This window comes from Pseudorca crassidens, chromosome 6, assembly GCF_039906515.1.
Source record: "Pseudorca crassidens isolate mPseCra1 chromosome 6, mPseCra1.hap1, whole genome shotgun sequence".
Classification (NCBI taxonomy): domain Eukaryota; kingdom Metazoa; phylum Chordata; class Mammalia; order Artiodactyla; family Delphinidae; genus Pseudorca; species Pseudorca crassidens.
Genome location: NC_090301.1, coordinates 2,687,958 through 2,698,470, shown reverse-complemented (window position 1 = coordinate 2,698,470; position 10,513 = coordinate 2,687,958). Strand labels below are relative to the sequence as shown.

Sequence of the window (10,513 nt, the reverse complement as noted above, 5' to 3'; positions counted from 1 at the left end):
TGCCCCTCTCGGGCCTCTGTGTACCACAGTCCCTTGATGCTGGCCACACCCTGACACCTTCAGATGGCCCATGCAGGACCCTGAAACGCCCTTGGCCTCCTAGGATGAGGGCTCTGTCGCGCGTGGGGTGGAGGTGAGTTCGGGGCACTGGGACGGGACTGGTGTCCCAGGAGGAGGGAAGTGGCTTTTCGAGAGTGTGCAGTCATGAGATTCTGCGGGTTCAGAATGGCTGGGCTGCTGGGGCAGAGGAGCAGGGGCTGAAGCGGGATGGAGCGTGAGAGAGCGTGCCGAGGAGATGAGTTTAGATTTTAGCCTGCAGACCCATGTTTCTCAGCGTGTGCCTTTGGGGGCCCCTCCAAGAAACACCAAAGAGGGCTGGCAAATTCATAAAGAAAACCAGTGAGCCGGCATTGATTGCATTCCTTTCACACGTTTGAAGTGTGTGATAGATCATGGTCTTCACAGGCGTCCTGGTCTTAACGCATCGTATCCCGAAGGTTTCACAGGGCTGCATAGCAAGGCTTGTGTTAGCTTCCGGGGGCTACCATCTCGGCAACAGAGTGCAGTTTTTCTGGGCTTCTTATTTTCATGAAACTTACCAATTATTGTTTATGCCTAAGTTTTCATCTTAAAAATTCTTTGTTGTGTTGTGATAGCCAGAATAATGGCTCGCCCAAAATGTCCGTGCTCTAATCCCTGAAACCTGTGAATATGTTACCTAGTAGGGCAGAAAGAACTTTGCAGATGGCCTTAAATTAAGGACTTTGCCATGGGGAGATTATCCTGGATTTTCCTCTTATAAGAGGGAGGCAGGAGGGTCAAGGTGGAGCTGAGATGACAAAGCAGAGGCTGGGGTGATGCACCCATGAGCCAAAGAAAGTGAGCCGCCTCGAGAAGCTGGAAAAGGAAGGCAGTGTTTCTGGCCCTTCTTGCCTGGGAGAACTCAAAGGGTTAACTCAGAGCTTCTGTATCAAATATTTTTAGTTGACACATGATGGGATGTGGAAGAATCTCTGTCCCAAGGCCACGTCATCGAATAGTTTGCTTTCGGCTTGGATTTAGCCTTGATGTGCAGACTGTGAGTCAGCCAGAGACGTGTACTCAGAACATGTCTGAGGAGGGACAGTTGGAACTTCTGGTCCTGTTATTATTATTTATGCTCCAGGAGGATGGGAGATGTGCTGAAAAAGGTATGTGGGGACCCGTGCTGACAGCAAGTGGCGAGGAGGGCGCTGCTGCGTGGATGGGGGGCCACACTGCCTCCACGCCGGCTTTGTTTGGAGCGGGCAGCCGGCCCTGATGTTGGCCAGGAACTGCGGTGAGCACGTCTCCTGTGTGCTGCAGGCGGGCTTGCAAGGCTGTGTCCTGCACATCGATGTACACAAAGGTCCAGGGTAAGGTGCTTGTGGGTATAAACACATGTACTGATGACACGAGTAAAGCCTATTCCGTGGTTTCAAGTGGCTTATCCTTGGGCCAAGGACAGAGGGCAAATGATTTAATGGGCTTTTTTACATGCATCAGGGACGTGACCCCACTGTGAGCGTTGGGGAATGGCGGCCCCAGCACGAGGACACTGGCTTTGACCCTCCTGGTCGGAGAAGGCCCTGGCTCAGCCTGGCTTTCTCCACAAGTGCTGAGGCTCAGGGAGGAGGGGGTGAGGCCTGCTGTGGTCACACCCCCCCCCCCGCCATGTGGCGCCAGGGACTGAGCCAGGGCCTCAGCTCTGCACATCTGTTTGTGCCTGGATGTCGGTCGCAGTGCCTTTCTGGCCAAAGAAGAGGCCGTTCTTTGGGGAAGTAAGTTGCGGTAGCAACTGGTGTTTTCTGGGGAAACCAGTGCCCTTTGTTCTGAAGGGGCCGCCCATTCATTTGCTGTGTATCCTTGGCCCCTCGTACAGGGCCTGGCTTCTGGTAGGTGCCTCATAAATGCCGGTGAATGATGTATTTCAGCAAAAGTGAAATCATTTTGTGGATTGAAATAGCTTCCGGAGAGCCCCTTGCTGAGACCCTGACATGCAGGCCGTCTGGCCCCAGGTGACCGTGCACCAGTGGGTCTCCCGAGGCTCCCTCTCCCCCGGATCTCCTATCTGGGGTGTCTGGCTTCACGGCCAGCAGCCCTGGGGAGGAGCGTTGGAAACTGCATTTATGGTTTTGAAATCCAAAAGTGATATCCATACTGTTTTAGAAGGAGCGTAAGCCATGCTGTGGTGGGCTGTGGGTTCGAGGGCGGCTCTAGAGCACCGAAGGGCCCAGGACATGGGAGAGCTTGAGTTTCACGGCCTATAAAACCCAGATGGGGTGCTAACTTGGTGACGCAGTGGTTGAGAATCCGCCTGCCAATGCAGGGGACACAGGTTCGAGCCCTGGTCCGGGAAGTTCCCACATGCCGCGGAGCAACTAAGCCTGTGCGCCACAACTACTGAGCCTGCGCTCTACAGCCCACGCACCACAACTACTGAGCCCGCGTGCCACAACTACTGAAGCCCGTGAGCCCTAGAGCCCATGATCCGCAACAAGAGAAGCCACCGCAATGAGAAGCCCGCACACCATGACGAAGAGTAGCCCCCGCTTGCCGCAACTAGAGAAAGCCTGCACATAGTAAGGAAGACCCAACGCAGCCAAAAATAAATAAATAAATACATAAATTTATTTCAAAAAAAAAAAAGAACCCAGATGGAATTCCAGGTGTGCGAGATAAAACCACACTTAGTGTGCAAGTAATGGCCAGGGTGGGCAACTTGAGGACAGACCTCAAAAAGCCTGGTGGACCAGCGTTGCCAATTTCAGCTCGCTCCCACCTCCCCCAGCCGTTGCTATGGCAATGCAGGGAAGACCCCCAGGCCCATGCCCGGCACATGGCAGGGTTCAGAGAACGTTGTGGAAGGGAAGAATCTGCTGAACAGGACTTGGGTGGGTGCACCTTTACCCCTTGCATCACCTCCTGCCCCCCTTCTCCCCTTCCATCTTGTTCCCCGTGGCTGACCCTGGCGGCTCCTGCACCAGCTGGGAGAGCATCCCACCTCCTGTCTGCTCTGCTCCATCCTCCCCCACAGCTGGAAGGAGCTTTCCCGAATGTGGCTCCGCCTCCCACCTGCCCATGTAAATTTCGTCATCTCCAGCTCTGATGTGTCCCCGCTGCCCCCACCCCCACCTCCTGGTCACATGGAGCCGCTTCGTTCCCCCCCACCACCCCCAACATGCCATGCTCCTTCTCACAAGCTGTGCTGGAAGCCCTCTTGGGGCTGCCCCCGCCCCAAGATGCCACTTCTGCTGGGAGGCCTTCCCTTCTTTCCCTGCTAAAACAGTGCCCCCCAAGGCCTGTGACCTCACCCCTAAACATTTGTCGTAAGGGTCTGAGTACAGGCTTTAGTCTTCACGTCTGCTCCGTGAATGTGTGTAGATCAGGGCTGGGGGCATGTGCTCAGGGAGTCTGCGTTATACAACCCCCCACCGCAGCTGGCCTCTGCAGGGTGGTAGCTCTAAAGCTTTTCGTTTCTTCTGTAGGGTCCCTGGGAGCAGATAAGTTTTACCCTTATGAATTAAAACTTAACCCCCAAACTTCCTCATCTGTGGAAATGGGACATTTCTGAGAAGGACTTTATTTATTGTTTAATATGTGCCGACACGAGATGGTGGGTCCCTGGGCAGGTTCTTGCTGAGAGAGGATGAGGTTCCAGCAGAGTTGTTTTTCTGTTCTGTAGACGCTGATGATTTAAGCCCTATAGGGTTGCCAGGCGATACGGGATGCCCTGTTAAATCTGAATTTCAGATAAACAGCAACTAATTTTTAGTGTAACTGTGTCCCATGTAATATTTAAATTTAACTGGACACCCCATATTTTTATTTGCTAGATCTGGCAGTTCTATTTGGAGTAAACTTGGGGATAAAATTAAAGTCTTTATGAGTATGTAATTCGGTCAGTGGGAAATCTGACCTATAAATAGGGATGGTGAGTATTTTGAGAAGCAAACAAAGTAATCAGAGAGACACTGTTTTTAATTTATGAAACCTGAATAAAACTCTTCTAAATTAGCTTCAAAAAAATTAAAAAAGTATCAGCTAATTTCCCAGGCACTCACCATCCATGCCTCTGATAATGATAACCATTGAAAAGGCCTGAAAAAGCATGAATGTTTAACAGAATATTTTCCTAAAGCCTGATGTATTGTATTTACCTATATTTTTACCTTTTGTTGTTGTTCAGTTTTCCCTCCTGATGTTCCAAGATCCTTCTTTTACCATTTCCTTTCCATTTCAAGATCTTCTTTAGTCATTCTTTAGGGCAGGTCTGCTGGTGACAAATTCTCTTAGTTTTCCTTCATCTGAGAATGGCTTGGTTCCTCCTTCATTTCTGAAAGGTATTTTCACTGACACTTTTGTTTAGCACCTGACAAATATCATCCTACCTCCTTGTGGCCTCTGTGGTTGCTGATGAGAAATTGTGTCATTGAAGTTATTTTTCTCATTTAGGTAACATGTTTCTCTCTTGCTGCCTTCAAGATTTTTCTTTGTCCTTAGTTTTCAGAAATTTCATTATGATGTGTTTTGGTGCAGAGTTCTTTGGGTTTATCCTTTTTGGTCCTTGTTTAGCTTCTTGAATCTGTAGGCTTGTTGTTTTTTGCCAAATTTGGGAAAATTTCAGCCATTGTCTCCTTGAGGATTTGTCAGTCCCCCCTTCTTTCCAGGTCTCTGATGACATGAATGTTGCATCTTTCATTATAGTCCCACAGGCCCCTCAGGCTCTGTTATTATTGTTTTTTTTTAGTATTTTTTTCCTCTTGTTAAGATTGGTAATTTCTGTTGTTCCCCCAGTTATTTCCTCTGCCTTCTCTATTCTGCTGTGGAGCCATCCAGTGAGTTAAAGAAAAAAAAAAAAACCCTCAAAACTTTGGTTATTATACTATTCAGTTCTAAAATTTCCATTTGTTTCTCTTTCATATCTTCTGTTTATTTGCTGAGGCGTCCATTTTTTCATTTATTTCCAGTGTATTTATAGTGCCTTGTTTAAGCATGGTTACGATGGCTGCTTTAAAATCCTTGTCAGATAATAATTCCAGCACATGTGTCATCTTGGTGTTGGCATCTGTTGACTATCTTTTCTCATTCAAGTTGAGATTTCCTTGGTATGACTCGTGATTTTCAGTTGTATCCCAGACATTTTAGGTGTTCAGGATTTTATTTAAATCTGTTTTAGCAGGCAACCTCTGCCACCTTGTCCCTGGGAGAAGGGAGTGTGGCCTTGTTACTGTCAGGTGGGGTGGAAATCCGGGTTCCCCTCTTGGCCTCTGCTGACACTGTGGGGGATGGAGAGAATGCCCCCCTGAAACCACAGGGGTGTGGGGTGGCAGGGTGGTTACCTTGTTACCACTCGGCAGTGGTGAAAGTCTTGGCTCTGCACTAGACCTCTGCTGACGCCGGAGGAGCAGGGGGAAGAGGTGTAGTGCAGAGGATGTGTGTGGAGGATGTGTGTGTGCTAATTTCCTTTAGACTAAGTCTATATCATAGCTCATCAGCCATCTCAGGGGAAGCCCTAAACCCAGGGTCGCCTTGTCACTGATACTTAAAAGCACCTTAGATTTCAAGCATTATCTTAATCTTCATAGAAAATGAAATGGAAAACAAAAGCAGTAGCTTTGCAGAGCCAGGATGTCAAGCAGAGACTGCTGGGGGCTGGTCACAGTGTCTGAGCCCTGTGTGGTCTTCATGTTGAAGGAGATGAACACACCTGCCCTAAGGCGAGTCTTCCTGTGGACAGAGAACCTGCAGAAAGGGCTTTGGGGCTGTGCGTCTGGGGCCAAGTGGGACTCCAGTCTTGGGAAGGTCATCTACGCTCTGGGTCCTGCTTTTCTCATTTGTAAATCAGGAAGAGGGGCTGTCTCTGGTGAATGACTCTAAGCATCTTTGGCGTTCCCCATTCTCGTCTGTGATGGCAAAAGTCAAAGTTATGGAAGGCTCACAGAAGTGGGGAGATTGAATTTACTCTGGCAGTTAGAACATGGGGAGTTTAGGAGACTGAATCCAGTTTTCGTGAGTAACGAACCAGCATGAAATCGTGGGGATCACAGCACTTCACAGGGTCACTTCACATGTCTGGTTTGACTCTAGAAACAATTAGCATTTTTCCCCAAAGACCCTTAAAGTCTAAATCGGCGTGTCGTCCAGCTGTGACACTGGCCTGTCATGGGGCATCTTGGGGATGGGAGGTGGCCTGGGTAGGGCTTGTACCTGGCCCTCCGGGCTGGGCCCTGACTCTGTCCTGCACAGGTGCAGAGAGGATGCAGCGTTCCCGAGGGGTTTCACAGACCCAGAGCTGGTGCCCAGCAGTCAGATGCTCTCGGGCAACTCTCTCCTCTGTCTAACATGACAAAAGCCCAGGAAAGAAAGTGCCTCATCGATGGAAGGAGAAAGTGCAAATTGGTGTTGGATGGAAGGAGGGTTTTCAGGTACTTTGGGCAGAGGAGCCTTTGTGTTTTTTCTCCTGAATGAGAAAGTTAAGAAACAAAGAGCCGTCCGTGGGAAGCAGGAGTGAGTGCTGCCCTGATGAAAGAGATGGGGCGCTGAGCAGGGCCCGTCACCCACCTGTCCCGGGGGGGCGGGGGGAGATGTGCGGGGACGGGCCCAGTGCCGCCCGGGTTCCCAGGGTGGCTGTGCGGTCACAGCCAGAGCTGGTCTCTTTGGGGTTTGGGATCAATCCTTCACTGAATTCAGCAGGTACATTGTACCTAGTGCAGAGCTACGGCTTCTAGAGCCCCAGGGACAGTCGGCCCCCGGGTGCCTGTCCTCTGCTGGGGGAGCTCTGAGCAGGCACTCTGCAGGCTTTTCCTTCTGGCAAGGAAAAAGAGTTTCTCAGTCATCAATCGCCCCTCCCCCGCCCCAGTTCATCAGAGCCTCTCCAGGCTTGAATCACTCTGGCAGGGGAGCGAGGTGTGGGGAGGGGAGGGGCTTGGCGGACGGGCCAAGCAGAGTTGGGCCCGTATACAAAGAAAGACCCTGAAGAATGGCAGCCTTAGCGCCATCGCCCACTCCGTTTAACCCAGGCCTCAGCCTGGGTTCCAGCAAGTCGAAGGGGGCTTTTCTCCTGAGTTTTATTGTTCAGATGTTGGTCCTTTAATATGTAATTTGGCCTGATGTAGGGCTGAGAAAATGCATTGTCTTATTTCACCCTTGACATTTTTATTGCAGGGAATTTTCAAATCTGTGGGAAAGACTGTTCAGGCTGCTTCCTTGGGAAGTATTTAAAGGGAGACAGGTCAGCTACTGAATGCAGGGAAGGAGGAGAACAGGGGGGAAAAAGAGAGAAAGAAAAAGAGAGAAAGAAAGGAATTGAAGAGTGAGGCACCCCTATCACAGCATTCTACTTCTCTGCGTGTTCTTAGTAGCATAATTTTCCAGGAAAGGTGTACTTTCCTGATAGGCTTTTTCCCTCCATTAATCAGACGTGAACTGACGCTGGTTTCTTCAGCGGGAGGGAACTGTCCCCAGCTCTGTGACCTCGGCCGTTTCTCTTCAGTTCTCTGGGCCCGTGTCTCTTCTTGAGCACGTGTGTTGTCCACAGCTTAGGCTTACTGTAGAGGTTAAATGAGCCCGAACAAGGGGTGCTGAGGAAAGGAGCACTGTTTACTCAGGCATGCATCAGAGCCGCGTGTTTGTGTGTGTGCGTGTGGTGCACGTGCGTGTGAAAGGGCTCCCCGCACGAAGCTGCGCTTTGCAGGAATCTGATGTCAGGGAGGAGTTTGTTAGGAGAGGAGTGTGAAATAAAATTCATATTTCCTGGCAAGGCAAGAAACATTTAAACACAAAACATCTTCTCTGCCTTTTGGTCTCGCTTCTCAACCCCACTGTGCTCTGTGTGTCTGCATCATGCATGGACCAGACCTCCTCCCTTGGCAGGAATACCCACTCAGCCACAGGGAGCAGCATTCTCCCAGCATCAACACGACAGCTTCTTAAAAGATAACACTCCTTCTTGATCTTACGGGGTCAGATGACCCACCAGGATGACACTTAGATCTGGATTATGTAAACTGTCACCGATACGTCATTCGAAGTACAGCCCTGTGTCTCAGAAAACTTACGTAACTGTGCCTGGACTAACAGCGGGTGGAACAGTTCTCAGAGCTTTTTGAGATGCTCTTCCCAGGTTATAATTCTCAAATTTGGCTCAAGTAAAAACGTCCAGTTCTTTCTTAGATCGGCTGATTAATTCTTCGTCGACAGGAGGCCGGTCTGAGCACGGAGGGAGCGGGGAGCTTGTGCAGAGGCCCGGGCTGGAGGGGCGCCCAGCGACCATGTTCCTCCCTCCTTCCAGCCTTGCTGCCTGCCTCCCCTCAGCCCCTCCAGTTGCAGGTGGAGACCACGGAGCACCTGCTGGGCCAGGGTAGCACTCTGCTCCTCGTCCCAAGAGCCTTGAGAAGCCCCTTCATGGCTGAAGCAGGGCAAGTCGCAGGGGCCTTGCGTTTTGAAAAGAGCACAGTGGCTGTGGGAGCCAGCCTGGACATCCAGGGCAGGACGAGTTGGCGCTTTCCCGAGGCCAGCTTCGACGCTGGTGGCCTGGACTGCCGTGGTGGTTGGCGGGATGGTGGCGGAGGATGGAGAGAAGTGAGAAGGTCTTAGGGTTGCTGAGGAGGTAGGAGCTTCTGATCTTGGTGGCTGATTGGATAACGGTGAGGAAGAGGAAGGTACCTCCTAGATTTCTGCTGTATGCAGCCAGGTAGAGTCTTCTTATTCACTGAGATGGAAGCAACCAGACAAGGCTGGGTCTTGGAAATATCGAATTTGAGGTACCTTTGAGACGTTCTAGTGAAAAATGTGGGCTAGGTTACTTGGAAGTACTGATATGGAGCTCAGCTGAAGCCTGGCCCTGCTTTTTCACCCTTTCTTGTATCCACACCAGTTACCATGCGGCATTCCAGTTCCTCCCTTGAGAGGCAGAGTAGACTTTCCCAACCCTTGATGGGAGGCTCAGGTCTCTTTGGTTTAACACCCCCTCCAATCTTTCTCAACCCCTCATCCTCCCCCAGCTATACCCACCTTACCCTTCTCCTCCCATGCATGGTTCAGCTCCTCCAAGTTTGCTGCCCCTCTTTGAGGCTCTTCAAATACATTTCCTGAAGAACAGCTCCTTGGGCGTATAGTTCCTTTCCACCTTTGGACCCATGAAAATTAAGAGAAAGTTATCTGCTTCCTATACCTAACATGCAATGGTCAGATAGGCATAAGATCATCTACCACTATAGATATTCCTCTTTTTAAAAAAAAAAATAAATTTATTTGTTTTACTTATTTTTATTTTTGGCTGTGTGTGTCTTCGTTGCTGTGCGTGGGCTTGCTTTAGTTGCAGCGAGTGGGGGCCACTCTTCATTGTAGTGCGCAGGCTTCTCATGGAGGTGGCTTCTCTTGTCACGGAGCGGAGGCTCTAGGCACACGGGCTTCAGTAGTTGTGGAGTGTGGGCTCAGTAGTTGTGGCTCGCGGGCTCTAGAGTGCAGGCTCAGTAGTTGTGGTGCACGGGCTTAGTTGCTCCACAGGATGTGGGATCTTCCTAGCCCAGGGCTCGAACCTGTGTCCCCTGCATTGGCAGGCAGATTCTTGACCACTGAGCCACCAGGGAAGCCCCGGTATTTCTCTTTAAAAATGGGGAAATGGGAGGCACAAAGGAGTCCCTGGTCCATAGCAATTCTAAGGTCCAGTTGGACACAAGTTGCAGTTCCTTGATTAGGTTTCAGGCCTGGAAATGATTCTTCATAGTATTTGGCCTCTTGATTCCACCCTCTGAGTCATCCTTCCTTTTTTGTGAAGGATAATGCATGTTTGCAGTGGAGTGGTTTTCACGGCTTTATACCTGCCAGTAGAATTTTTGGGGTCAAACTGGCTCCTTTAATTTAGGGCTACCTCTGTCCCTTTCAGTGTAGGCTGGCATTGTTTTTTCTAATTTAATTGTGTTCAGTTTAGGCTGGCAGTGATTTTTCTAATTTAGTTGTGGGTTACATGTGAATCTCATTGGGGTTTACCCCATTAGACAGAAGCCACATTCACAAATCTCTTCTAGATAAGCCTGTAAGCTTTGCTTCTCTTCCTTCTTTGGGTTTAGTTTGCTGTTCTTTGTAAATTTCTTGAGATGGAGACTTTGATGGTTGATCTTAGCCTGTCTTTTCTTTTATGTGCACTTAAAGTGATAACATTTCCCTCTGAGTATGGCTTTAGCTTCAGTCTCATAAATTTTGTTGTTATATTTTCATTTGCATTAATTTCAAAATTAATTTCTAATTTCCATTATTAATTCTTTTTGACTCATAGGTTATTTAAAAGAGTATTTGGAATTTAAAAATTTTCCCCAATGGTAGCTTAATTCCACTGTAGTCAGAAAACAGAGAATATGATCTGTATGTTTTTAATTCTTTGAAATGGGTGAGATTTCAACATGTTGATCAGATCTTCTGTATATTTATTGATATTTCTGGCTTCTTATTCTACCCATTCTATCCATAGATGTTTGTTAAAATGATCCATTTT

At 49.3% G+C, this 10,513-nt stretch overlaps 1 long non-coding RNA gene across 1 annotated transcript in view; it reads left to right on the top strand.

The window, feature by feature from the left end:
- The first annotated feature begins 859 nt into the window (after positions 1 to 859).
- LOC137226028 (uncharacterized) overlaps positions 860 to 10,513 on the top strand; it is a 206,442-nt gene continuing 196,788 nt past the window's right edge. Inside the window, exon 1 of the long non-coding RNA XR_010944120.1 lies at positions 860 to 1,190. This is a non-coding gene — a long non-coding RNA (uncharacterized lncRNA). The remainder of the gene's footprint in view (positions 1,191 to 10,513) is intronic.